The sequence below is a fragment of the Trichosurus vulpecula genome, chromosome 1, assembly GCF_011100635.1.
Source record: "Trichosurus vulpecula isolate mTriVul1 chromosome 1, mTriVul1.pri, whole genome shotgun sequence".
NCBI lineage: Eukaryota > Metazoa > Chordata > Mammalia > Diprotodontia > Phalangeridae > Trichosurus > Trichosurus vulpecula.
Window position 1 is genome coordinate 196,676,681 of NC_050573.1, and position 24,716 is coordinate 196,701,396.

Here is a 24,716-nt window from a genome sequence, read left to right on the forward strand (position 1 = left end):
CATGTTAAAAAATGGCAGAAAACTCCTTCCTGCGGGTGTGTGAGGTAATATTCAATTAGCCAATTAAGCATGTGTGGTAGCCATTTGACCCAGTTTTCTCTTCAACCCTGACCATTATGTGGCCAATTTAGACCAGTTTTCCTAACATCCTGAAACTTCAGTTTCTGCAAAACTACAAACTCTATTCCCATTGGCTGGGGACCCTGATCCTGGTTAATTTTTACTCCTTCTTTGTTCAAGCTGACAATTAATTATTCTGCAGAACTCAATTAACTATTCTGTGGAAACCTAACTTTCCCTAACTTTTACCCATCTCTCACAAGAGGAGAGGCTACTCACAGGTTGTGTTTGCCCCTCATTAAAAATATGGAATGCTTCATGAATTTGTGTGTCATTCTTGCACAGGGCCATGCAAATCTTCTCTGTATTGTTCCAATTTTAGTATATGTGCTGCTGAAGTGAGCACTCAAGAAGAGATACTTTAAGAAACATTGAACTCCCTAAAGATCTTGATAAAAAAAAAGCCAGACACCAAATTTCAAGAAATCTGTCTACATCTTAGAAGCAGAGAGCAAAGTGAAGATAGAAAGAATCCATTGTTCACCTCATAAAAGAGATTCCAAGAGGAAAAGTCCCTGAAATGCCATAGCCAAAATCCAGAGCTTCCAAGTCACAGAATCAATACTAGAGGAATCTAGAAAGAAGCAGTTTAATACCACACACTACCCCATCCCCACCCCACTGAAAAAGAGAAAGAAAGAAAAAAGGAAAGAAAAAGTGGTAAGGATCACACAAGATATGGTGACTTATACATTAATGAAAAGAGACCTTGGAATACAACATAAAAAAGAAAGGGACATAGGATTATAACCAAGAACAACTTAACCTTGCAAAGTTGAGTATAATTCATAGGGGGAAATGGGCCTTGAATGGTCAAAAGGACTTTTCAGCATTCTTGATGAGAAGATAAGAGCTAAGCAAGAATACTGAAATACAAAAACAGGAGTCCAGAAAAACCTAGGATGAAATTAAGCAATTGGAAGGAACTGTATGAGTGAAGTCCATTCAAAAAGCATTAATTAAATGCCTACTATGTGCCTGGCACTGTGCTAAAAATATGATCTCATTTATTCCTCACAACAAACCCTCAGAGGTATGTTCTATTATTCTTCCTATTTTATAGTTGAGGAATGTAAGGCAGACACAGATTAAATGCCTTGCCCAAGGTTACATAGTATTGGAAAAGTCTTCTTATACAAGGTACGATCTTAGCTGGGACCTAAACAAAGTCAGGGAATCCAGAAGGTGGAGATGAGGAAGAAGAGAGTGCCAGATGTGGGGGACAGCTCCAGTGACAATGTCTAGAATTGAGAAAGAATTTCATATTCAAGGAACAGCAAGGAGTCAGGTGTCACTGGATCATAAGTACATGGAAGGAAGTAAAGTACAAGAAGACTGAAAAGGTGGGAAGGAGCCAGGTTATGAAGGACTTTAAAAGTCAAATAGATTTTATATTTTATTCCAGAGGTAATAGGTAGTTACTGGAGTTCGTTGAATAAAGGGGGAGAAAGGAAGGAAGGAAATAAGCATTTATTAAGCACCTACTATGTGCCAAGCGCTGTGCTAAGTGCTTTTACAAATATTATCTTATTTGGTTCTAACAACTTTGTGAGGTAGGTGCAATTTTTATTCCCATTTTATAAATGAAAAAACTGAGGCAGACCATGGTTAAGTGACTTTCCCAGAGTCATACAAGTAGTAACTGAGAGGGGATTTGATCCTGTCTTCTGACTTCAGGCCCAACACCATTTGATGTACCAGCTAACTAACTGGGGGTGGAGTGACAAGGTCAGACCTTCTGACCTGGAGTGGGAAGAGATTTGTGGTAGGAAGATAAACCAGAAGGTTATAGCAATAATTTAGGTGTGAGGTGGTGAGGGCTTGGACCAGTGTCAGAGGAGTGAAAGACATATATGAGATATATTTTGAAGGTAAAATCAAAATGACTTGGCAGCAAATTGGATATGGGGAAGACGAGAGAGTGAGGAATTGAGAATGACACTTAGGTTGCAAGCCTGGGTAACTGGGAATATGGTGGTATCCTCAATAGTAATAAAGAAATTAGGAAGAAGGGAAGGTTGGGGTGGAGGGAAGGAAACAAGATCAATTTTGGATAGGCTGAGTTTAATACAGCCAATCCTCAATGTTTGCATGTTTAACTTTTACAACTCCAAGCATTTGTATTAGTATTGTGTTATTAAGTAACCTCATTTTCACTATTGCTTAGCAACCTTGCACATTTGCAGCTATATACAGTAGAGGAAAAATGAGAGGTGGGATGTGCACAAGTTTGTGGAGTGGCTGGTATGCTACTAGGTGCTTCACTATTGCAAAGAGCTCCCCATGCATTTGTTGCATATTTTCATTGTTTACCCTTAAAACCTAAGTTTTGTGTTGCACTTATTTCTCCAAGCCTAGCTCTAAGCCCAAGCACGCGAAGTGAATGATGAGCCCATGCAATGACTCAGAGATGGGAGATGGAATTTAGTGTGTGAGGAACAGCAAGAAGCTTAGTTTGGCTGCATGAAGAGGAGTATGACTGCAAACAGAGGTAGGAGCCAGGTTGTAAAGAGCTTTAAATACTCAACCAAACAGTTTGTATTGATCCTAGGGAAAATAGGAAGTCACCAGAGTTTTTGGTGCAGGGAATGATAAATCACAAAAGGAAATTGTTCTCTGCATAAATAGCCTACATCCATGCCTTTACTATGCATATCAATCAGCATCAAAGGAGGAGAATTATATCTAGGTTATAGTGGAAACTTAAGCTATAAAATCCCCCAGAGACTTGCCATTCATTTGGTGCCAATTCTTTCATCTCTACCCTGCTAGGGGATAGTGGTGAGAATTGCTCACAGAAAATCACAGGCTGACAGTTTTTTAGACAAAGGCACCACATTCACAAAAAAACCAAAAAACCGTGGCAGACAGCAGCCACAAAGTTGAAATTAAATCCTTCTGCTTCCATTACTATGTCTTGGGAGAGGTCGAAGCCCTGTATCACAAACAGCTCTCTAATACAGAGTTAGGCATTCCCAAAATCTTCTCTGAATTAGCATACAAATGAATCAAACTCCAAGTTCAAGTAGACAAGGACTTGGCTGCTATACTTTGGCTTGCAAGAAAGTAGGCTAGGACTTTGCTGCTGAATTTTACCTAACGAAAAACAACAAACAAAGCATAAGGAGACAACGGCATTGATCTCTACATTCTGAGCCCACTTTTTTTTTTAGGAGCGGGAACAAGATCTATGGTTTTGTTAGTATAGTGAAAATATAGTAAGAATGCTCTGTCTGCCAATGCAAATTTGTAACTTATAGTCTTGGAAAGTGTCCTGAGGCATGGATGGGTTAAGTAACTTACCTGGAGTCACATAGCCCACGGGTGATAGAGGAAGGACTAGCGTCCAGGTCTTTCTGATGCCTAAGCTTGCTTTCTTTCCTCTATGACATGCTGCTTATTGCTAGGACAGGACTGAAACTTAATCAATCAACAAACATTTATTAAGTGTCTACTATGTGCCATTCACTGTGCTAAGTGATGCAGATACAAAAAGAAGCAAAAGAAAGACCCTGCCCTCAAGGAGTTTATAGTTCAATGGAGGAGACAACATGCAAGCAAATACATATAAAGCAAGTTATATACAGGATAAATAGGTGTGAGGTGGTGAGGGCTTGGACCAGTGTGGTGGCAGTGTCAGAGGAGTGAAAGACATATATGAGATATATTTTGAAGGTAAAATCGAAATGACTTGGCAACAAATTGGATATGGGGAAGACGAGAGAGTGAGGAATTGAGAATGACACTTAGGTTGCAAGCCTGGGTAACTGGGAATATGGTGGTATCCTCAATAGTAATAATTAAAAGAGGGTAAGCCCTGGAATTAAGAGAGGTTAGGGAAGGCTTCCTGTAGAAGGAAGGTGGAATTTTAGTTGGGACTTAAGGAGGTAACTATGTGGTTCTGCCCATACCGAACCCTTATTATTTACTTTATGCTGCAAATCTATCAGCAGCAAAGCTCCCTTCCTTCGGTATATTACTTTATCACGGGGACAATATTCACTAGAGAATGTGAGCTTCTAGAAGGCACTAGCTATCTTATCTCTTCTCTGCCAAAGTGTGAATAGAAAACTTATTGAACATGGAATTGGCTCATTGGACTCTCCCGTACCAGTGAGAATGGAGTAAGTGCTACCAGAGATTCCTGCCTCATCTGGGGAGTCCTGTGACCTTCTCCTTGCTCCAAGGTTTTACCTTGATCAGGTTTGCCATTCTTTGTGAGGAAAACTCCAGGGCCTCTCCAGTGACCCAATTCATCTCAGATCACTCTGGTAAGGATATCTTTTTTTAAAACTGCACAACTTTATTAATCGGCCTCTCTGCATGCCACTGCTGTTTTTAAACTTCATGCCTCAGTAGCTGTGTGCCTCTGTAAAATTAGAATTGTAATTGTGCACTTAGAATTGTTTGTGTCTATATCTGTCTTGTCATTTTGTCTGTCTTTGTGTCTTTGTCAAATGTAAAATGCCTGTGTCATGTTTGTGTTGTTTATAGATTCTGTTACTTCCAAAGATTTAAAATACAGCCTGCCAGAAAAACTTCTAAGGGATGTGGTCAAGGTGTTTACAACACTGGGAAAGATTTTATACTTGAAGCAATTGTCCCAGTAAGCAGGACTAACTCCCACTTTAGACTTTCTCTGGGAGATTAGGTTATAAGAAGAAAAAAACCCTGAAAGACATATTTTTCTGTCATTTCAGCTTTGGTTATGCTGGAATTACAGAAATAAAGTCAGATAAGATTTGTGGAACTACTAAAAACATCTTAGCAGATTAAGGAGTTTGAGGATTAATCATTTTAAGATTGTAGGGAAGAACTTCTGAGACTTTGGGGGTAATTCCAGGAACTCACTCCCTTCTAAAATATCTTAGCAAGTTTTAGGGTACCACTCTGTAGAATTTGTTTTAAAGAAAAATAAGGATTAGATTTTATAACACTTTAAGTGTAAATGGCAAGATTAATAGCCTCATTGTTCTAAAGCAATGAAGGAAGGCAGCTTGTTTAGAAGTAATCCCAGAGTGAAGAAAAAAAATCATAGGTAAATGGTTTGCACCTTATAGCAACCTCTGCTCAACCCATTTGATATTTCTGACCACAAAACTGGAAATATTGTTTAAACCAAAGATCTCTTATAACTCCCCAGGTCAGAGGCCCTCTCCCTCTCCCTGTTAAGCCCTCTCATCTCAGATCAGATTCCCAAATACATATGTTTAAAAAATGCTGGAAAATGTAAGGAAACTTGAATTACATTCTGGTTGCAGAAATTTATTAGCCATGTAATGTTAGGTAAATTATCTCTGTTTGCCTCAGTTTACTGATCTGTAAAGATAAAAATAATAATGGTACCCACCTCCCAGGGTTGTTGTGAGATCAAAATAACATAATGATTGCAAAGTGCTTAACACAGTGACTGGAATATGCTGAGCACTATATTATTATTATTTCTTTAATTAAATGCAATTGTTCCATACCTGATAACTCTACAGTGGTTTTAAAAGTCCAAAGGTAATGAGAGCAATGATTTTTATATATGATAATTTGGAAATGCAAATAACTGAATTAATGTCATCTGAAGTTTTGTTTCATGTTTTAAACACGTGATATTGTTTATGTTATTATTGTGTTTCTATATTCTCTTATATTGTGAAATTTGAGAGACCATTGTAACAGAAATACTGTTAGACAAAATGGCTTTTTGATTTGGATGCTATTACATATGAACTGGGCTTTTAAAAGGATGGGATTTGAATATTTGAATATTCAATTTCAATACTCAAATTTCAATATTTGAAAATTGTTAAACATGTAATGAGGTGTATTTTGTTATAAAACAGATAATAATACATAATAGCAAATTTTCATTTGAAAATTGTTGGCCATTATGAAAGTGCATATGGTGGTTTAAAAATGTAGTTTCAACCTATTAATGATGAGTCAAGTATTAGGTATTTGTTGTATGTGTGAAGCCCTGGGATATGGGTAGTTTTAATTTATAAGTAAAGGATAAATAAAATATTAACTGTTAGAAAACATCAGGAAAGATATTCAAGCCCTAAGTCATGGTTAGTGAAAGTTTGCTATTTAAGGTAAAATTCTTGGGACTGTAATTTACTGTGACTTTGAGTTTTGATTACAGACATAGTTGTCTGAATCATCATGAAGCCAATAGTAGAAAATGGCCGGTACTGAAGTCTGGGAACTGCTAAAAGTTGATGTCTGTGCCTAGGAAAAGCTTTGGGGGTGACCTTAGCATTGTGTAGGTATGATCCTCATGACTCTATTTCCCCTTTGTGCTATTTCCTTTCTGAAAAGGAAATTTCCCCACCTGGTTAATCCCGAGCCTCACTTTTAAAACTCTGTGACTACATGACTGGCTGTCAGATATGACTCATGCCTGGAATCAAACAGAGCTAAGGGAGTCCCCCCCCCGCCGTTATAACTATGTTCCCCCCTTTCCTTTTATGGCAAATTTATATAATCAAGGAGTTTTGTAAATACAATACTAAATCTATTAAATAGCAGATTGATACTGTAATATATCTGAGTTACTATAATAGAAAGCAAGTATGAACATCTTATGATTTTTTTAACCTGTGTTTGTGGTCAAATTATAATATAGGGATGACATCCTCCTAAGGGGGAAATGATTTGATAAAGTAATAAGATGAAGATTAAAAGTAAAAAGTTTTCTAATTAAATGGAATGGTAGATTTTGAGAAAAGCAACAGGATTAGACTGTTTTCTCTAAGAACTATGTACAGATGTAGAAGTTTGACTTCCAAATTTATCTGTCATGGAAATAAAGGCTTTGAGCATGTTTTAATAATAAGTTCTCAAAATTGGATTAAGATTTTTTACACACAAATTGTATGGATAATGGTAAAGAAAGTGAAATTATTTTCCCATTATTAAAGTATCTGTCTCATAATTTTGAAAGGAAGAAGAGCTCATTTTATGGTCAGACCCTCATAACTTTCTAAAAGATTCTTATATCAGGTACAGGATTTAGGTAAAGATATAAACAGCAAATGGGACATAAACAAATTTTCTGAAGTTTCAAGATTAAAGGACCAAGTTTAAGTGAATTACTAAATTATATTAATTCAGAATTATTTAGGAACTTCTAGATTTGGAACCAGAGAAGCAGAGCCCCCTTCAGAGCTGTCCTGAGAGTAAAACCTATTGTCCAAGAAAAGATATCTGTGGATCAGATAACATGAGACATCTGGGACTCAAAAAGTGTTGATTAAATGGATATTATGAATGGGTTACTAGGATACAAGGAAACTTTAGTTAACATTGGTGATAATTATTGTATTGCTTTGCATGATTTATGTTTAAGTTTTCCAAGTTACCTTGACAACATGTAAATCTCCCTTCTCAAAACTAGTCCATTGTGAGCCCTCTAAGTAGTTTGATCTGTAACATGACATTAATATGACCTGACTTAATGTAATTATGCAATTATGGGAAATGTGAGAAACCTTATAGCATCATTTGAACCTATCCCTCCATGGCTGGGAAACTGGACCATCTCTACGTGCCATTTAGAGATGCTGACCAGAACTCAGGTCCAAAGATTGATGCGAGGAGTTTTCTCACAATTGTCAATCAATAATTGTTTCTAAGGGCCCATACAAGGTCCTTCTGACTACTCCCACAGTTGCCAAACTTGTGAGTAAAGAATCTTGGATCATCTGAAGAAAGCCTTGGCTCCTGAGGGGATGGCAGAACCCTTGGGGGACCTTGAGATTAGTCTAGTATAGAAGCAGCCGACATCCAGATGCGACAGCTGTCCCAAGATTCCTGACAAGGACTGAGTACACTGTCCTAGTTTTTCCTCCTCTTCCCTTTTGTTATGTGCCCAACCACCAAGGCCCTGATTCAAGCATGTGTTGGCATTTTCTCCCTCTACATTCTTGACTCCGCTCCCCCCCGACTCCTGCTTTTCAAGCAAACAATGGCTAGACAAGACCGATTCAACTTAACTTCTTGTCCTGACCCAACTGGCCTCTCATAGTATCTTGGCTTATACCTGGCTCTCCTTTATTAGTCAGAAGGGTAGGGGTCCTTTCAGACCTTTGGCCTCCCTTTGGCCAAAAGGGGGAAATGTTGAGATTTTAGGAGACATCCTATTTTGCAGAGCTAAGGCCCAGCAAGCAAGCTGTGCCCTGAGCTTGACCTAACAACAATCCTTTGCACTCGCCCTCTGGATGATTGATGCAACTAAATCATAGGACTGATAGTCCCTGAGCTCAGGCAAGCACCAACAGGCCCAGACATGAAGCTCTGCTGTGAATGGACCTTTTGTGATTAGACAACCTTGCTTCTCTGTGGCTGTTGTGCCTCACTACTGTTGCTGTACTACACTGTTTGACTCTTTGTCTAGCCACAAATCTATAAATCAAGGTTCAGCCGCACTAAAGTGGGCCCCCCGACTAGGCGCAGGGCCTTGTCTGATTTGCTTCCTTGCTCACAGGCCATTTCCCTTACTTTGAAATTAAACTTCTGTTTGAATCCTGTCACTCCTGTCTCTAGCCTGCTCCATTCAGCTCTGGCCATCCACGAGTTAGAGGCTGATTTGGTCCAGTTGACAATTACATACAGAAATATACAACCTGCACCATAGTAATAGTGTTATCTATAACATTGCATAATAGCACACTGGACAATGGCATTTAATATAACAATGAAAGTATATTGCATAGCAAACAAGTCACATACAATACCTAATATGTTGTCAGTAGGTACAAAGTACAAATTACATGCACCATGATAATTGATGCCATTTGTATCAATTCTCTCATCGCTCCCAAAGTGTCATACCTGAGCCTGGTCACTGACCTAACAGGGCTAGGATTTCCACAAAAGCTTTCTTTACTTGAGTCTGTCTGCACCTGCAGATCTAGCTTACAGTCATAATTCTGATCTCATATATGGCTTGGCTTGACTATCATTGTCCCCCTGCTCTGTATATACATACCCTCTATTCACTAAGGACCCTCCCAAGTAGAACATCAAGCAAAAAAGGAGGGCTCAGTCAGCAGCCTCACATCTACTGGCCTCTAGTCCCAAACCTGAATTTGTGGAAATCTCAGGCTAATAATCTCTATTATTGGGCTTTATGGGTACCCTCTATTCCCTAGGAGTGATTCTTTTTCTTTTCTTTCCCCTCTATGTGGAGATCTAAGATCTTTAATATAGAAAACTATCTAGTTTAGGGTTAGACTTTCCAAGTCCCAGTCTACCCCAGCATACAAAAAAATAGAACCAGAACAGAAGGTAAATTCAATGAGGCAAGGACATTGTTCTCCACTCACTTAGTCAACGTTCCTCCCTTTATTATGTGTATGTTAGCAACAAAGACTTGCTTTATTTGCTGTATTTTGGCTAGGGAAATAACTTTCTCTCTCTGTAAATATTTAAAGGACTTGAAACTGAGTGGCCAGAGTTTCATCTTTCCCTTGTCTAAAGCTTTCAGAATTATGGAAGGCTTCTTATCTGGTCCTGGAGTTCTGTCAGTCTGGTATTTCTTTGTTGTCTATCTGATATGATCTTAGGTTTTTTCCCTCCCTCTACTTTTGTTTCATAGGAAAAAGATGTCTGTCCCTGACACCTGTCTCCCATTCTCTCTTCTAAATGCTGAAGCAAAAAGAGCCAATCTTTTTTGTCAATCTCTCCTTTTGTCAGTAAATCACCCTTGCCATCTCCTTGCCCCCTTCTGGTTTGCTGAGCTCTTGTGACTTATGTAACATGCTTGAAAACATTTATTTTCTGTGATTCTATTTTCTGATTCTTCTTTTCTTTAGTTCTTGGCCTCAGCATTTTTGTGCCTCCAGATTTCAGTATGCAACGTCTCCTATTTCTAAAGTTGTGCATCTTTCCCATGTACTCACCTCTGCCATTGGCTACTTTGAGGCTTCTTTCTTCATCTACTTTGTCATTCCTATTTATTGCTAGAACAAATACATAGCACCACAGGGTATATACAATCTATCTCTGGGTTTTTTTCATTTTCCTTTTGTGTCTTTTGCTTTTATTTCTTTTTTCCCATTTAAATTCTCTAGCACTAGCTGTTTCTAAAATTTGCTGTGTTGTTCTATTTCCCTGCTTCAGCCTAAGTTCTAAATAGAAATATAACTAACGTTTAGACACAGTCTCTTAAATATTTCTTCCGGTCTGCTTACCATGTTCTTCAGGAAGTCAAGGATTGCTTTTTGCTTTGTCCTTGTATTTATGCATGATGCAAAGAATAAGAAAGCAGATACGTTCTTTAAATACCATATGGAATCTGAATTTTGATTAGTCGAACCATATTTTAAGTGTGGTAAGGAATGCTCACTATTTAAAGGAATTCTATAGTGAAGTCCTTGTAATGTGAATAATTAGCCTCCGAGTTATCTGTTGGGCAAGTTCCAATGTGCATATTCTGGATTTTTCTCAACCAAAGGAGTACCTTAGTTATATCATAGACTTATTTTAACAAGTTCCCATCTTTATTTCAAGTAAGGAAATTATATGTTCATATGGTTGATTCCTTCTCCCTGTATTGCTTCACACACTTTGATTTCTATATTCTTTCTCCATGGTATACCTGAGTAATCTACATTAACATACATCTGCAATATTGTTTTCATCAAGTCAGTCATGATTCAGTCGGCACAACTGGAATTCATCTGTAGTCTTTTATCATTTAGTTTAAATTTCCTGTATACTAGAAAAGTTCTTTCATCATCTCCAGGAATTTCTTACTTACAAATAGCATGTTCATTTTTTTCTAGCTTAATATAGGAAATAATTCAGTTTATTTATAGGAAATAGGCACACATCTAACTGTAATGTTTTAAAATAAGCTGACTCGTTTATTTGTATGTCCTATATAACATTTTTTTTCATTGATTTGGGGATTTGTTGTTGCTGTTCCGTCATGTGTAACTCTTCATAGTCCCTTTCGGACTTTTCTTGGCAAAGATCCTAAAGTGGTTTGCCATTTCCTTTTTCAGCTCATTTTAGAGATGAAGAAACTAAGACAGAGTTAAATGACTTGCGCAGGGTCACACAGTTAGTAAGTGTCCGAGGCCAGATTTGAATTCAGGTCTTCCTGAGTCCTGGCCCAGTGCTCTGTCCATTGTGCCACTTAGCTGGAATTTACTTTTCTCTTACTCATATAGTAAGGACTACCATAAAAGCATCATTTGCCAAAAGGCACGTCATGTCTTTCACCAATGCTGGTGGCAGGGAATAGGTTGTTGGTTAAGGCTAAGCAATTTAATTCAACAAATATTTAATATCTAATAACTAGAACTTATATTGTACTTTGTGATCTGCAAAGCACTTTGTAGGGTAGGTGATTTTATTATCCCTATTTTATGGAAGAAGAAGCTGCAACTGAGAAAGTTTAAATAACTGACCCAGGGCTATTGAGTGTCTGTGTGTCAGGCACTGTGCTAGACCACAGCAATAAAAAGATGAAAATCAAGAGGTCCCTGACCTGGAAGAACTTTCCATTCTTTTATTATATCAAGCTTCTTTGGTATTCAGTTTTACAGTTCTGAGAAGACTTCACCCTGCTTGCCTCAGTTTCCTCATCTGTAAAATGAGCAGGAGAAGGAAATGGCAAACCATTCCAGGATCTCTGCCAAGAAAACCTCAACTGGGGTCCAAAAGAGTCCAACATGATTGAACAACAACAAATATGTAAATCTACACGTTAATGGATTTCCACTATTAAAAACCTTCCAGTGGCTATGATTTAATTATATAATTTCCAAATTCTCCTACATGTTTCTTCAGGGCAGCTAGGTGGGTACAGTGGATAAAGTGCTGGGGCTACAGTTAGAAAGACTCATCTCCCTGAGTTCAAATCACCTCAGATACTTATAGCTGTGTGAAATTAACCCTGTTTGTCTCAGTTTCCTTATCTGTAAAATGAACTGAAGAAGGAAATGGCAAATCATTTCAGTATCCTTGCCAAGAAAACCTCAAATGGGATCACCAAGAGTTGGACACGACTGAACAACAACCTGTTTCTCCACCCTCAATTCTAGATAAAATGGATCCTCTACTTGAGTTAAACCAGTTTGCTCATTGTACCCCAAATACACATAATGAATTCCTTCCTACCTCCCTGTGTTTGTTCACTGCTCATGCTCTTCCTGAAATGTCAGAAATGCCCCCCTCTTCCTCTCTTCATTTATCTATATCAAAGAAAACTCAAATCTTACCTTCTCCCTAAGCCCTTTCTGACAATCCTGCTCTCAGTGCCCACCCCCGACTTCTTTGAATCCACAACTCTTGCTCTCTGCACTGCTTATTAGCTGCCTAGCTGTGACATGGTAGAAAGAGTATGTACTCTTGGGGGTAGCTTGGGAGACAGGGGGCTTGTTTCTGGAGCTCTCTGCCTATGTGATCTTCGGTGAGTTTCTGTATCTATAAAATGAAGGAGTTGGACTAGAGGGTCTCTATAATTCTTCCTAGCTCTATGTCTTGGTTTTTTAAAAACAATCTTTTTATGTTCTGTCTCCCCAACTAGATTGTAAATCCCTCCAGTGCAGAGAATCTAACCTACACCTTGATATAGCCTCAACATTCCGCTCAGTGCTCCATAAATAGAAGTTGTACAGTAAATACATTATTTCTACCTTGCTTATAACATTTCAATCTGTTATTATAGTTGATTATGCAAAGTGTTCACTTTTCAGTTAAGGATGCTCTAGTACTCAGCTACTTAAGGGTCCCTCAGTTTTAACCATATCTAACCAACACTGATTACTAAGCTCCTACTTGCCATGCCAGAAACATATTCCTTTAGAACCCAGTCCAACAAATGTTAAAAACTTTAGTTTACATGTAATTGAGGGGAAAACTATTTATTTAATTAATGTTTTATTTTTCCCAATTACATGTAAAAACAATTTTTAATAAAATAAAAATTAAATTAAAATAAAGTTCTAAGGTGAAAGGTCTCATCTGGTTACAAAAGCTGTGAGATCTTTCTTGATTATAAATATTATTTTAAGTAGGAAAATATTTTAAAAAGGAACCTAGCCCTATGAATATTAAAATTTTTGTTTACATGTGATTGAGAAAAAATAAACAAAAATTAAATGAAAACGGTCCTAAAATAGAAGGTCTTCTCTGGTCACAAAAACTGTGAGATCTTCCTTGATTATAAATGTTATTTTAAGTAGAAAAAAAATTTCAAAAAGAACCCATCCCTCCTGGGGTGAGGGGTTACTCACCAGATGGCATTCCAGTCTGCTGTCCTGGCCTCCATAGTGAGATGGGGGAGTCCCCTGGTTTCTCCATTCAAAGGGAAGAATGGCGGTGGTTGTGAGTGAAGAAAAAGGGATATATGGGAGAGGTGTTACAAAGAGAACTGATTGAATATGTACGATAAGTGAGAGTATGGAGATACTGAGGTTGCAAACCTGGGTGACTGGTTTGCCCTCAACAATAACAGGGACAGATAACAGAGGAAAGGAGAATTTGCAAAAGTATGGGGAAAAGAGAGGCTTGTCTTGTATGAACACAGTGCTTCCAGCACTTAGCACAGTGCTGGGCACATAGTAGGTACTTAATAATTGTTTATTGATTGAAAGCTAATTTGGCTGGACTGAAAAATGCTTAAAGGGAAGGAAAGTATAATAAGCCCAGAAAGTTAGGTTTGGGCTAGTTTGGGAAGGGTTTTAAATGTCAAACAAAAGTTTGTTTGATCCTTAGAGGATATAGGGAGCCACTTCAGCTCTTTGGGCAGTGAAATGACATGAGCAGATCACTTTGGTAGCTGCTCAGAGGATGGATTGGAGAGCAGTGACTTGAGGCAAGGACACCAATTAGGAGTCGATTTTAATAGTTCAGGCAAGAAGTGATAAAGAGTTAAATTAGAGTGGTGGCCATGTAAGAAGGGGGGAAATAGCTTTCTATACCTGCTGCTTCTACTTCTCTTACTCGTTCCTCAAACCTTCCCTTTCTTTTTAATTTTTGTAAAATAAGTTTTTATTTATTTATTTACATCAGCATCATTTTTCCCTCCTCCCAGAGAGCCATTGTAAGTCATAAACAGTATTTTTTAAAAAGGGAAAAAATTAATATAACTGATCAATATATCAAAAAAGCCTGAAATTACATGCATTGTACAACACTTGTGGACCTCCCACCTCTACAAAGTGGGATGCTGGGACTATCTTCCCCTTTCTCTTCTTCTAAGTCATGCTTATTGTTTAAAATTATGCAATATTCACTTCTGATTTTTTGAAGGGAGGATTGTCTTTTCCATTTATATTGTTACACTCATTGTTTCCTTGACATCTACACAAACAAAATTAATATACCTAGGCTAAAAAGGAAAGTAGTCAAATGGGAAAAAGTCTTTGTGTCAATTTTTTTCTAATAAGGGTTTGGTAACCAAGATTTTTATACATATATATGTATATAATAAATATATATGTATTATATATAATGTGTGCATTACATATATGTATTATATATGTATAGTGCATATATTGTATTATACATATATATTATATGTATTGTTGTGTTTGTCTTTTGTTTTCAAAGAGGACCATCACATCAGGGAAATGATGACATGACTTGCAGTTGACTTTGATTTGAATGAGGGAGGGCTGTGCAAGATCATCAAGCTCACCTTCTCCTCCCCAGCCATTATCACATGTATATTATATTAATATATTTTATATGATATTTATTTATATATTATATACAATGTACATTAAATATATTATATATTATACATAGGCATATATACCCAATTATTCCTCAGTTCTTCAATCTGGTTTCTGACCTTGACACTCAGCTGAAACATCCCTATCCTAAGTCACCAATGATCTCTCAATCTCCAAATCTTATGGGTTTCTTCTTTTCAGTCCTCATCATTCAGGACCTCTGCTGCATTTCACACCATTGACCACCTTTTCCATCTGTACTCTCTCTTCTCTCTCAGTTTGCATGACATTGCTTTCATAGTAGTCCTCCTGCCTGCCCAGACACTCCTCAGTCTCCTTTACTTGCTTATTATTCATATCATAAACCTAATTGTGGGTGTTCTTCAAGGCTTTCTTCTGTGTCTTGGACCCTCTTCTCTTTTTACTTTCCTTCTCTTGACGACCTCACCAGCTCCCATGGGTTTAATTATTACATGGATGCGGTTTGCGCACACACACACACACACACACACACACACCATCTCTCCTCTGAGCTTTGGAATCATATTCACTATTTGCCTATTGGACATTTAAAACTGGATGCCCCAGAGACACCTCAAACTCTGCCCAAATTCACCCCCTTTTCAAACTTCCCTCTTTCTTTTGAAAGCCCCATCATTCTTCCAATATCTCAGGTCCTTAATCTCAGTATTATTCTCAACTCTTCTCTTTCCCTCACCCCCCATATTCGATCAATTGTGAAATCTTACTGTTTCTACTTTCACAATGTCTCTTGTACCTTTTTTCTTCTCTCCTCACACAGCAACTGTCTTAGTTTAGATCCTCATTATCTCTTGCCTAGACTATTGATCATCTTGCCTCAAGTCTCTCCCTGCTCTAGTGAACCTTCCACACAGCTGCTAAAATGATTTTTCTTAAACCTAGATATGGTCATGTTACTCCCACCCATATCCATATATGTATATAGGTACATGTGTATATGTATATGTATCTAAACATACATAGGTGTTTCTATATCTGTATGTGTATACACACAGATATACATATCTAAAATGTATGGAAGTACACACATATGTAAATATACACTCACATATATGTGTGTATACACACACCTTACATATATAAGGTATATATGTATACACACATGTGCATATATATGTACACATATGTACACATACATACACATTTGAAGCTCCAATTTGAAGCACAAAGATACTGAGGCACCAATGTATGGATATATATACAGATACAGATATGCACATGCATATTTTATTTCTATCGATATATAGATACACACATATGTCTTATTTTTAAGGTATATGTGCATGTACTTATTTATGTATATTCGTAAGTACATTTTGGATATATGTACGTATGTGTGTTTATGAATAGGAGCGACACGGTCATATTTGTGCTTAAGAAAAGTCATATACACTTGGAGCAAGGAGAGACTTGAGGCAAGGGAGTCAGTAGTGACAACATATATGTAACACCCCTTTGGGCTCAATCTCCTAATTCTACTCCCACAGGTAGTTGGTGTCCCCAGAGCTGATAACTGTTGCCCTCAGTATTACCCATAGAACTTTTGGGGTTTTATGGGTAACTGAGGGATTATGGGTTTTAATATTATTGCTTATGAGCACCATATCCTTTGTGTTCCCTACAATATCAATGAACATCAATTAATTAATATAAATTACTTTTCATGAAGTTATATTTACTGAGAAGGTACAGTCAGCACAAAGCTACAAACACCCCCCATATTTGGGCTAAACTTTCTCCTCTGTACTCTCAGTCGCTCAGTCCCTGGGCTCCAGTTTGAAGCACAAAGGTACTGAGGTGCCGATGTAGGGAGCAGGGTGGCTGAGGGCTACTGCCTGGCTCCGGAAAGCCTTTTCTCCCTTCTTGTAGCCCCCACCAAATTTACTTCTGGCTTGATTGTGTCTATACAAGCCAGAGTCTCAGTTGTGGGTTACCCCACTGCTGGGCTGAGTCAAGCTGGCCTGAGTCAAGCAGGCCAGTCAGCTGCTGCATAGGATCCTTACCGCGTCTGGCTGTTACAGTCATCAGCACAGTAGGCTAATGACTCCATTTGCTGGACCTCCGATGACCCTTCCAACCATTTGAAGCTCACAAGGTTGTCACTTGATCAATTATATCCTTGAATACTCAGTTGCCTACAATTAGAAAAGAATAAACATAAGAGAGAATAAACAGGACACTACGCATTCATGGAAACATAGGACACCACATTTATGGAAACTGATGTCCCTTCCCCTTCCAGGGGCTCACAGCAGTTTTCCTCCCTTTAAAGCTTCCACAGACAAGAGGGATCATCTACTCACAACTCTTGCTTGCATACTCAGTTCCAGCTCAGCAGCCAGTTTTCATTTGTTTTCCATCACCAGAAACTCACTCAAGGCCCCTCAGTTACTCATGGCCAGAAAATGGCTCCTCAAAGTTCGATGTGTTAGATTGTCAGTAGGTGGAGAATATTGTGGATACTCTGTATAAGCCACCAGGCAGGCAAATTGGAGCATGCTCTAAGGACTGGGCCCTCAGCAGCCAGTTCCCTTTTATATTACATGCATATGTCTATAAATACAGAGGTACATGTAGGTGTATGTATATATGTGCATGTATCTATATACACATACATTGCCTACTGTAATAGAATATAAGCTACTCTAATAGAATATAGAATAGGTATTGTTTCCTTCTTTGTATCTGTATCTTTTTTAAAAAATAAATTTATTTTTTATTTTGAGTTTACAACACTCAGTTCCACAAGTTTTGGGGTTCCAAATTTTCTCTCCCTGTCTCCACCCCCTCCCAAGACAGCATGTAATCCAATGTAGGTTCTACATATACCTTCACATTGAATTTATTTACATAATAGTCCAGTTATAAAGAAGAATTATAACTAATGTAATGAAATATGAGAAAGAAGAAATGAAACAAAAAAAGAGAGCAAATGGTTTGCCTCAATCTGCATTCAGACTCCTTAATTCTTTCTCTGGATGTGCATAGCTTTTTCCATCATGAGTCTTTTGGAGCTGTCTTTGAACCTTGCATCTGTATCTTTAGTGCCTAACATAGATCCTGGTATACAGTAAGGGCTTAATAAAAATTGTTGAATTGAAGGATGTAAGACAAATGGAATCACTAAGATTTAGAAACTGATCAGATTTAGCAGTTAACCTTTATATGCTGTTTTAAGGTTTAAAAAGCACCTTACATGCATTGCCTTATTTGATGCTCACGACCACCCTGGGAGGGAGGGGCTATTATTATCCCCATTTTACAGATGGGGAAACTCAAGCTAAAAACATGACTTGCCCAGGGTCACAGAGCTAGTAAGTGTCTGAGACAGAATTTGAACCCAGGTCTTGCTGACTCTACGCCCAGAAGTGAATCCACTAAATCACAATGCCTCCATTGGGGAGATTATGTCTAGTAATTGCCTCCCTCTCCTCCTATTCTCATGTGTAGGTTGTTCACAAATTTGATATTCATGTTTCTTCCCTTTTTACATGTACTTTTCTTTTGCTTAAAAATCCCCCAGACTAATGTACCAATATAATAACAAATGACTTTTATATGGTGCTTTAAGTTTTGCAAAGCATTTTATATATGTTATGTAAGAGGCAGCTGAGTGGTTCAGTGAATAGAGGGCTAGGCCTAGAGTCTGGAAAACCTGAGTTTAAATTTGGCCTCAGATACTTACTAGCTGGGTGACCCTGGGTAAACCATTTAACCTCTATTTGCCTTAGTTTCCTCATCTGTAAAGTGGGGATGATCATAGCACCTACCTCCCAGGGTTGTTGTGAGATCAGATGGGATAATTATTACAAAGCATTTAGCATAGTGCCTGGCACATAGTAAGCACTATATAAATGTCAGATATTATTAGGTAACCTCATATGATCCTTATAACAAGCCTGTGAAGTAGATGCTATTATTATCTTCATTTTATAGATGGGGAAACTCAGGCTAAAGAGGTGACTTACCCAGGGACACACAGCTAGTAAGTGCCTGAGAAGGGATTTGAACTCAGGTCTTCCTAATTCAAAACCCAACATTTCTGTCCCCAGTATGCCACCTATATGTTAATTGGTCATTTTTTGTCCATTCTTTTAGAGATAAATTTTTTGATTAATTTTGATTAGAGATTTTTAAAAATGTAAAAATTTTCAGGAGAAGACAATGTTAAAATTCTTTGTCAAAACTGTCTTATTTTCCTTCGCACCTACCAAACAACAAATTCCCTTCTTATCTACCTTTCCTACCTAACGAACAACAAATTCATTAAGGTTTACAGATAGAGGAGAAAGAAACCAACACAATATCATGCCTAGTGAATATAGTCAGTTAAGAAAAATTTATCCTGGTGATATGTTTGTCACTTGTTAGTTGAGAATTACATCCAATCCAGTTGGGAAACATTGTAAGTAGAAGAGACAAGAAGCCCTTCCCTTCCTGAGACACGATGCTGAAATGAAATCTCATCACACACTCAGTCACTATGTTTCCTAATTACTTTTTGTTCTAAGTTCAATCCTTTGGTGGCAGTGATGGGATTGATAGATGCTTAAAAAAAGATGATTACAAGATTTCAACAGCAAAGAAAATTGAGAGAAAATGTTCTCTTCAGTAATAAGCCTCCATGTAGTTTTAGTGGATTTTAATCTACTTAAGAAAAATGTCTCAGACAAAACATAGCATTAGAGACAACAGATGATAGCTGTTGAAAAATTGTCGGAATCTATCAAAACTTGATTCTTGGGAGCCAATTTGAGACTTTTCTAGAACAGTGAAGAAATCAATTTTTAAAAGGCTTAGAATATTTTATTGCAGAGACAATTATGTTATGGAATATAACAGGATTTATATAACAAGAGGATTTGCCTTGAAAAACATTATTTTTCATCTTACATATTGATTAAATCAGCACACACCATGATGATAATTTACTGTACTTAAAGCTGTTACTGTGTCATTTTTGTTCTGCAATTTTTGCTCTAAAAGAGTTGGTTTTCATTTTAACTTTGGCTTCTCTACTTTAGGTCTACTATCCCCAGAGCGGCAGTAGTGTGTGACAGTCATAAGATCAAAGATTCAAGGTGTTTACTTTCTCTAAAATTCAAGATGATGGTCCTCTCTTCAAGCCATTTGTTCATTCATTCAACAAATGGTTGTTGAAGACACATATTCTGCAAAGCACTGTGACAGGTACTGTGGCACATACAGAGAAAAACAAGACATAATCTCTGCCCTCAAGAAGTTTCCAACCATGCAAATAAATATATCAAAGGATATGGACAATTATGCAAATAACTAAAATAAAAAGGCAATGTGTTAAGAACCATAAGAGACATACAAAGTTTTGGGTAGTCAGTGGGTTTCCAAATAAGGCCAATAATAGAGATATCAAAATCCCTAAGCCCTACTTATCCACTGGTCACATTATGAAAAGATTTAGGTTTTTAATCTTTATCAGGGGATACAAGGATTGAAGAATGAAGGAGAAAGAGGTTAAAGGGCCGATGAGGAATTTGGCTGCAAAAAAGGAAATATGTTCAGAATTCTAGTCCAGGAAAATCCCAATAAATCTGGGGAGTTGGTAGAAAAGTAGAGGTATTATATTAATTTCTCTCATCATCATCATCATCATTACTTCTGGGTGATAGGGCCATGTCCCACTTTTCTTTCAACTAACATTGTTAACCATGACTCATTCCAATTGTTTTTGTATCAAAAAATTGTTTATTCAAAAAGTTACTCTCATATTCTACCCTGATCTCTTACTGCACTTTCCTTTCCTAGGCTGGTCTTCTCCAAGCCTCCAACCATGGCTTCTGCCATCCTCCAGATCCTGGGCATCATCCTTTCAGTACTGGGCTGGATATCAGGCCTAGTGTCCTGTGCCATGCCCATGTGGCCTGCTGACCTATCTGGCTGGGGCCATGTGTATCATGTGTATAGAAGATGAGGAACCAAAAGCTAGGCTAGTACTGACTTCAGGGGTCATTTTCCTCATCTCAGCAATCCTGGCCCTGATCCCTGTGTGCTGGACTGCCCACATGATCATCAGGAATTTATACAACCCCTGTGGCTGATGCTCAGAAAAGGGAGTTGGGGCATAGCCTCTACGTTGGCTGGGCATCTGCAAGCCTTTTTGTACTAGGTGAGTCCTTACTGTACTGCACTTGCCCCTCAGGCAGCTCAAAGGGCACAAGCCTTTGTGTGGCCTGATACTCTGCTTCTGCCCTTCCCCCAGGGGGCTCCCGAGGTCCTTCTGAATACCCAACCAAGAATTAGGTGTGAATCTGGAAAGGAGGGAGGGAGGTGACAAATGTCTCCCTAAGGTAAGGAGGTCCTCTTCCCCCTCCTTCCCTCTCAAGATGAAGTTACAGGTGACCCCTGTCAGTCTTGAGAGTTTTAGTTTTCTTTTTTTTTAACCCCTTGGATGAGTAAGCCAAGATGATTCCACATCCCTTTCTAGTCTTTACTGCTGCTACTGATGCACAGTCTTCCAGACCTCCTTGGATAAGGAACTACAGGGATGCTGCCCAAGAACTCCAGCATCTTTTCCTGGATACTGCAAAGATCTATTCTATTTCTCTGGAAATGCTAGAACCCTCTTTGGTTGTGGGACTGAATTCTAACCCTGTCAAGTGCAAAGTTTTTCAATGTGCTCTCTCCTTGCCATCCCCAATTCCCAGGAAAACAGGACCACCAAGATTCCACTACCCTTTCTTGGTTTCCACAGGAACTGTGATATCTACTATGATTCTCCTGGACTTGCAGAAGGCAGGAAGTGATCTCCTCACTGGTTCTTGTATCCTGCTTTTAACATACTCTTCCTAATCCAGAATCCAGCAAACATCTCTCCCACCCTCCCACCATGCTGCTGCCTTCCCTCCCTGTCTCTTTTTTGTGAAGTTCCCATAGTTGGAGATTTTTAGAGAATAAAATGTGTCCTGCTAAAAAAAAGTTACTCTCCCCTTTAACTCAGCAATACTGCTACTAACTCTGTTTCCCAAAGTGATCAGCAAAAGGGAAACGAACCTATATGTTCTAAAATATTTATAGCAGCTCTCTTTGTGGAGAAAAAGAACTGGAAATTGATCAGATAACCATCAATTGGTGAATGCCCAAACAAACTGTGGTTTATAATTGTAAAGGAATATTACTGTGCTGTAAGAAATTATGAGCAGATTGATTTTTATGGAAAGACCAACAATGAAAAGTGAAATGAGCAGAACCAAGAGAACGTTGCATACAGTAACAGCAACATTGTTTGAGGAATAACTGTGAACAACCAAGTTATTCTGAGTATTATAAATACTCAAATCAACTACAAAGGACCTACGAAGGAAGATGCTATCCACCTGCAAAGAAAGAAATAATAAAAAGAAGTATGCATAGTATGGTTTTAGAGAAAAAAGTTATTCTCAAGAAAACTTTATATGATGACCATAGACCATAATTTTTAGATCATCCCAGTTTGAAGGAAGCAAAATTCCCAAGACCTAGGAATATATATTTCTTTGCCTCATTAATTGTTAAGTCTTTCTTCAATAGCTAATTTAACAGGGATAAATGTAAAGTCTTACACTTAGGTTCAAGAAATCAACTTCTCAAGTATGGGATGAAGGGGACATGGCTAGAAAAAAGTTCTAGAATTTTCATGTCATTCATGCTCAGTATAAATCAAGATTAAAAATGTAACCTCTGGTCTGATTCTGGGGGCTGACCCTAAGGGTCTGTCAGTCAATAAGCACTTATTAAGCACCTACTATATGCTAGACATGGTGTTAAGTGCTAGGGATCCAAAGAAAGGCAAAAAAACAGTCCCTGCTGTCAAGCAGCTCATAGTCTAATGGGATCTCTGGCTATCATCCCTGCCTGGAGTGTTCCGGGAAAACTTCTAAATATATTCATGTCTAGATTTCCCAAAATGTGGAAAATAAGTGTTCCCAATACCTGCACAGATGCTAAATATACATCCTTAAGGCTGCATGAGACAGCCTTTATTTCACCACCAAAGCAAATGTCTAAGAATCAAAAGACTTTAAGGAGTCCCTAAAAAGATATAGAAACATATGACAATCAAATAGTCCATTAGACCTCCCACAGAAAGTAATGCACTTTGGGAGTCCTGCCGAACAAGTAATTCCTTTAACATTAGACCTGCACAGTGTGAGTTAACTCATATCAGTGGTGTTAAAGATGACAGGGTCCTTATATTCTAGTCTCCTATGACAAAGCTCCATTTTTCCAGATATAGGAATCATGTTGACAATACTCTTCCTTATTCAAAAAACATGTGCTCAAGGAAATCTTTTCTCCCTAGGAGGCTGATGTCTGAACTCTCAAGTTAGAAAATCTCAAACTTGGGAAATTAAAATTTTGAGGTCACTCAAAAAATAACCACCAATACTAGAAAGGTTCACTTTCAGTCTCTCTTCTCTCAGGATGCATGCAAGCACATGCCTACCTCTTCATATGCTACTGTAGGAACTCTTACTAATGCCCTGGCTGCTGCTGTATCCTGGGCAAGCAAAGTCCATTCTTAGGAACTCTAGCCTCTGACTTGTGCTGGTCCCCATGGCTCAAGTTTCCACATCTGGAGACTCCATATGCTGCCCTTAGAACTGAAAAGGACAAATGAAACAAGGCTGGAACCCCAAGTCCATTTCACTGTTAAATTTTACTTAGTATTTTATTTTTTCCCCAATTACATGTAAAAACAATTTTTATCATTCATTTTAAAAACTTTGAGTTCAAAATTCTCTCCCTTCTTCCCTCCCCATCACCTTCACTGAGAAGGCAAGCAATTCAATACAAGTTATACATGTATAGTCATAGTTCCATATTAGTCATGCTGTGAAAGAAGACACAGACCACCCCCAAAAACCTCAAGAAAGATAAAGAAAGCTAAAAAAGTATGCCTCAATCTGTATTCAGACACCATCAGTTCTAGCATTTTTCACCATAAGTCCTTCAGAGTTGTCTTGGATCATTGTATTGCCGAAAATAGCTAAGTCACTCATGCTGATCATCTTACAATAGCACTATTGGCTTTGTACACAGTACATTTCACTCTGCATCAGCCCATGTAAGTCTTTCCAGGTTTTTCTGAGAGCATCCTGCTCATTCCCAAGCCCATTTCTCAGGATCACTTGGCCTGGGGGAAGAGAAAGGTGGCCCTCGGGCCTTCGTCTCTTACTACATGTTGTCCATGCACTATCTGCCATGAGTGAATGAGTCCTTCACTCCTGCAAGCCACTGGAGGGAGACAGATAGACAGACAGACAGACAGAGACAGAGAGAGAGACAGAGAGAGACAGACATAGAATGAGAGAGACAGAGAGACAGAGAGACAGAGACAGACAGAGAAGGAGAAACAGAGAGGGAGGGAGGGGGAGAGAGAGAGAGAGAGAGAGAGAGAGACAGAGAGACACACACACAGAGACAGAGAGAGACAGAGAGGGAGACAGAGAGACAGAGACAGACAGAGAAGGAGAAACAGAGAGGGAGGGAGGGGGAGAGAGAGAGGGAGAGAGAGAGAGAGAGAGAGAGAGAGAGAGAGAGAGAGAGAGAGAGAGAGAGAGTGATTGTGCCTCACCCAGGTAGATTTAAAGGCCACAGTTCTAGGTATGTGGCTAATGGAAAGAGTCTGAGTCTATACCAGCACAGGAATGAGCCAGTGTTGCTGTCTCACAGGAGCAGGTCCCAAGAATCTCCCACATGAGTGCCTCCATCTTAGGTGATATGGACATGCTCCAAACTCCCAATTACACTGGAGATCAGAGGAGGTCTCAACAGGACACTTGTATACATGCCTTTCATCCATGGGGAGATGCCCCTTAGATGCCAATGCCTTGTAATTTTGCCAAGTATAGT

General features: G+C 38.5%; 1 non-coding gene and 1 pseudogene across 1 annotated transcript; one reads left to right on the top strand and one right to left on the bottom strand.

Annotated features, from left to right (window-relative positions):
- Positions 1-360: 360 nt before the first annotated feature.
- On the bottom strand, positions 361-466 carry LOC118835011. Its single transcript, XR_005009378.1, has one exon. It is a non-coding gene; the product is annotated as a U6 spliceosomal RNA (small nuclear RNA).
- Positions 467-20,655: 20,189 nt separating this feature from the next.
- LOC118834942 lies at positions 20,656-21,125 on the top strand (annotated as a pseudogene).
- Positions 21,126-24,716: the final 3,591 nt, after the last annotated feature.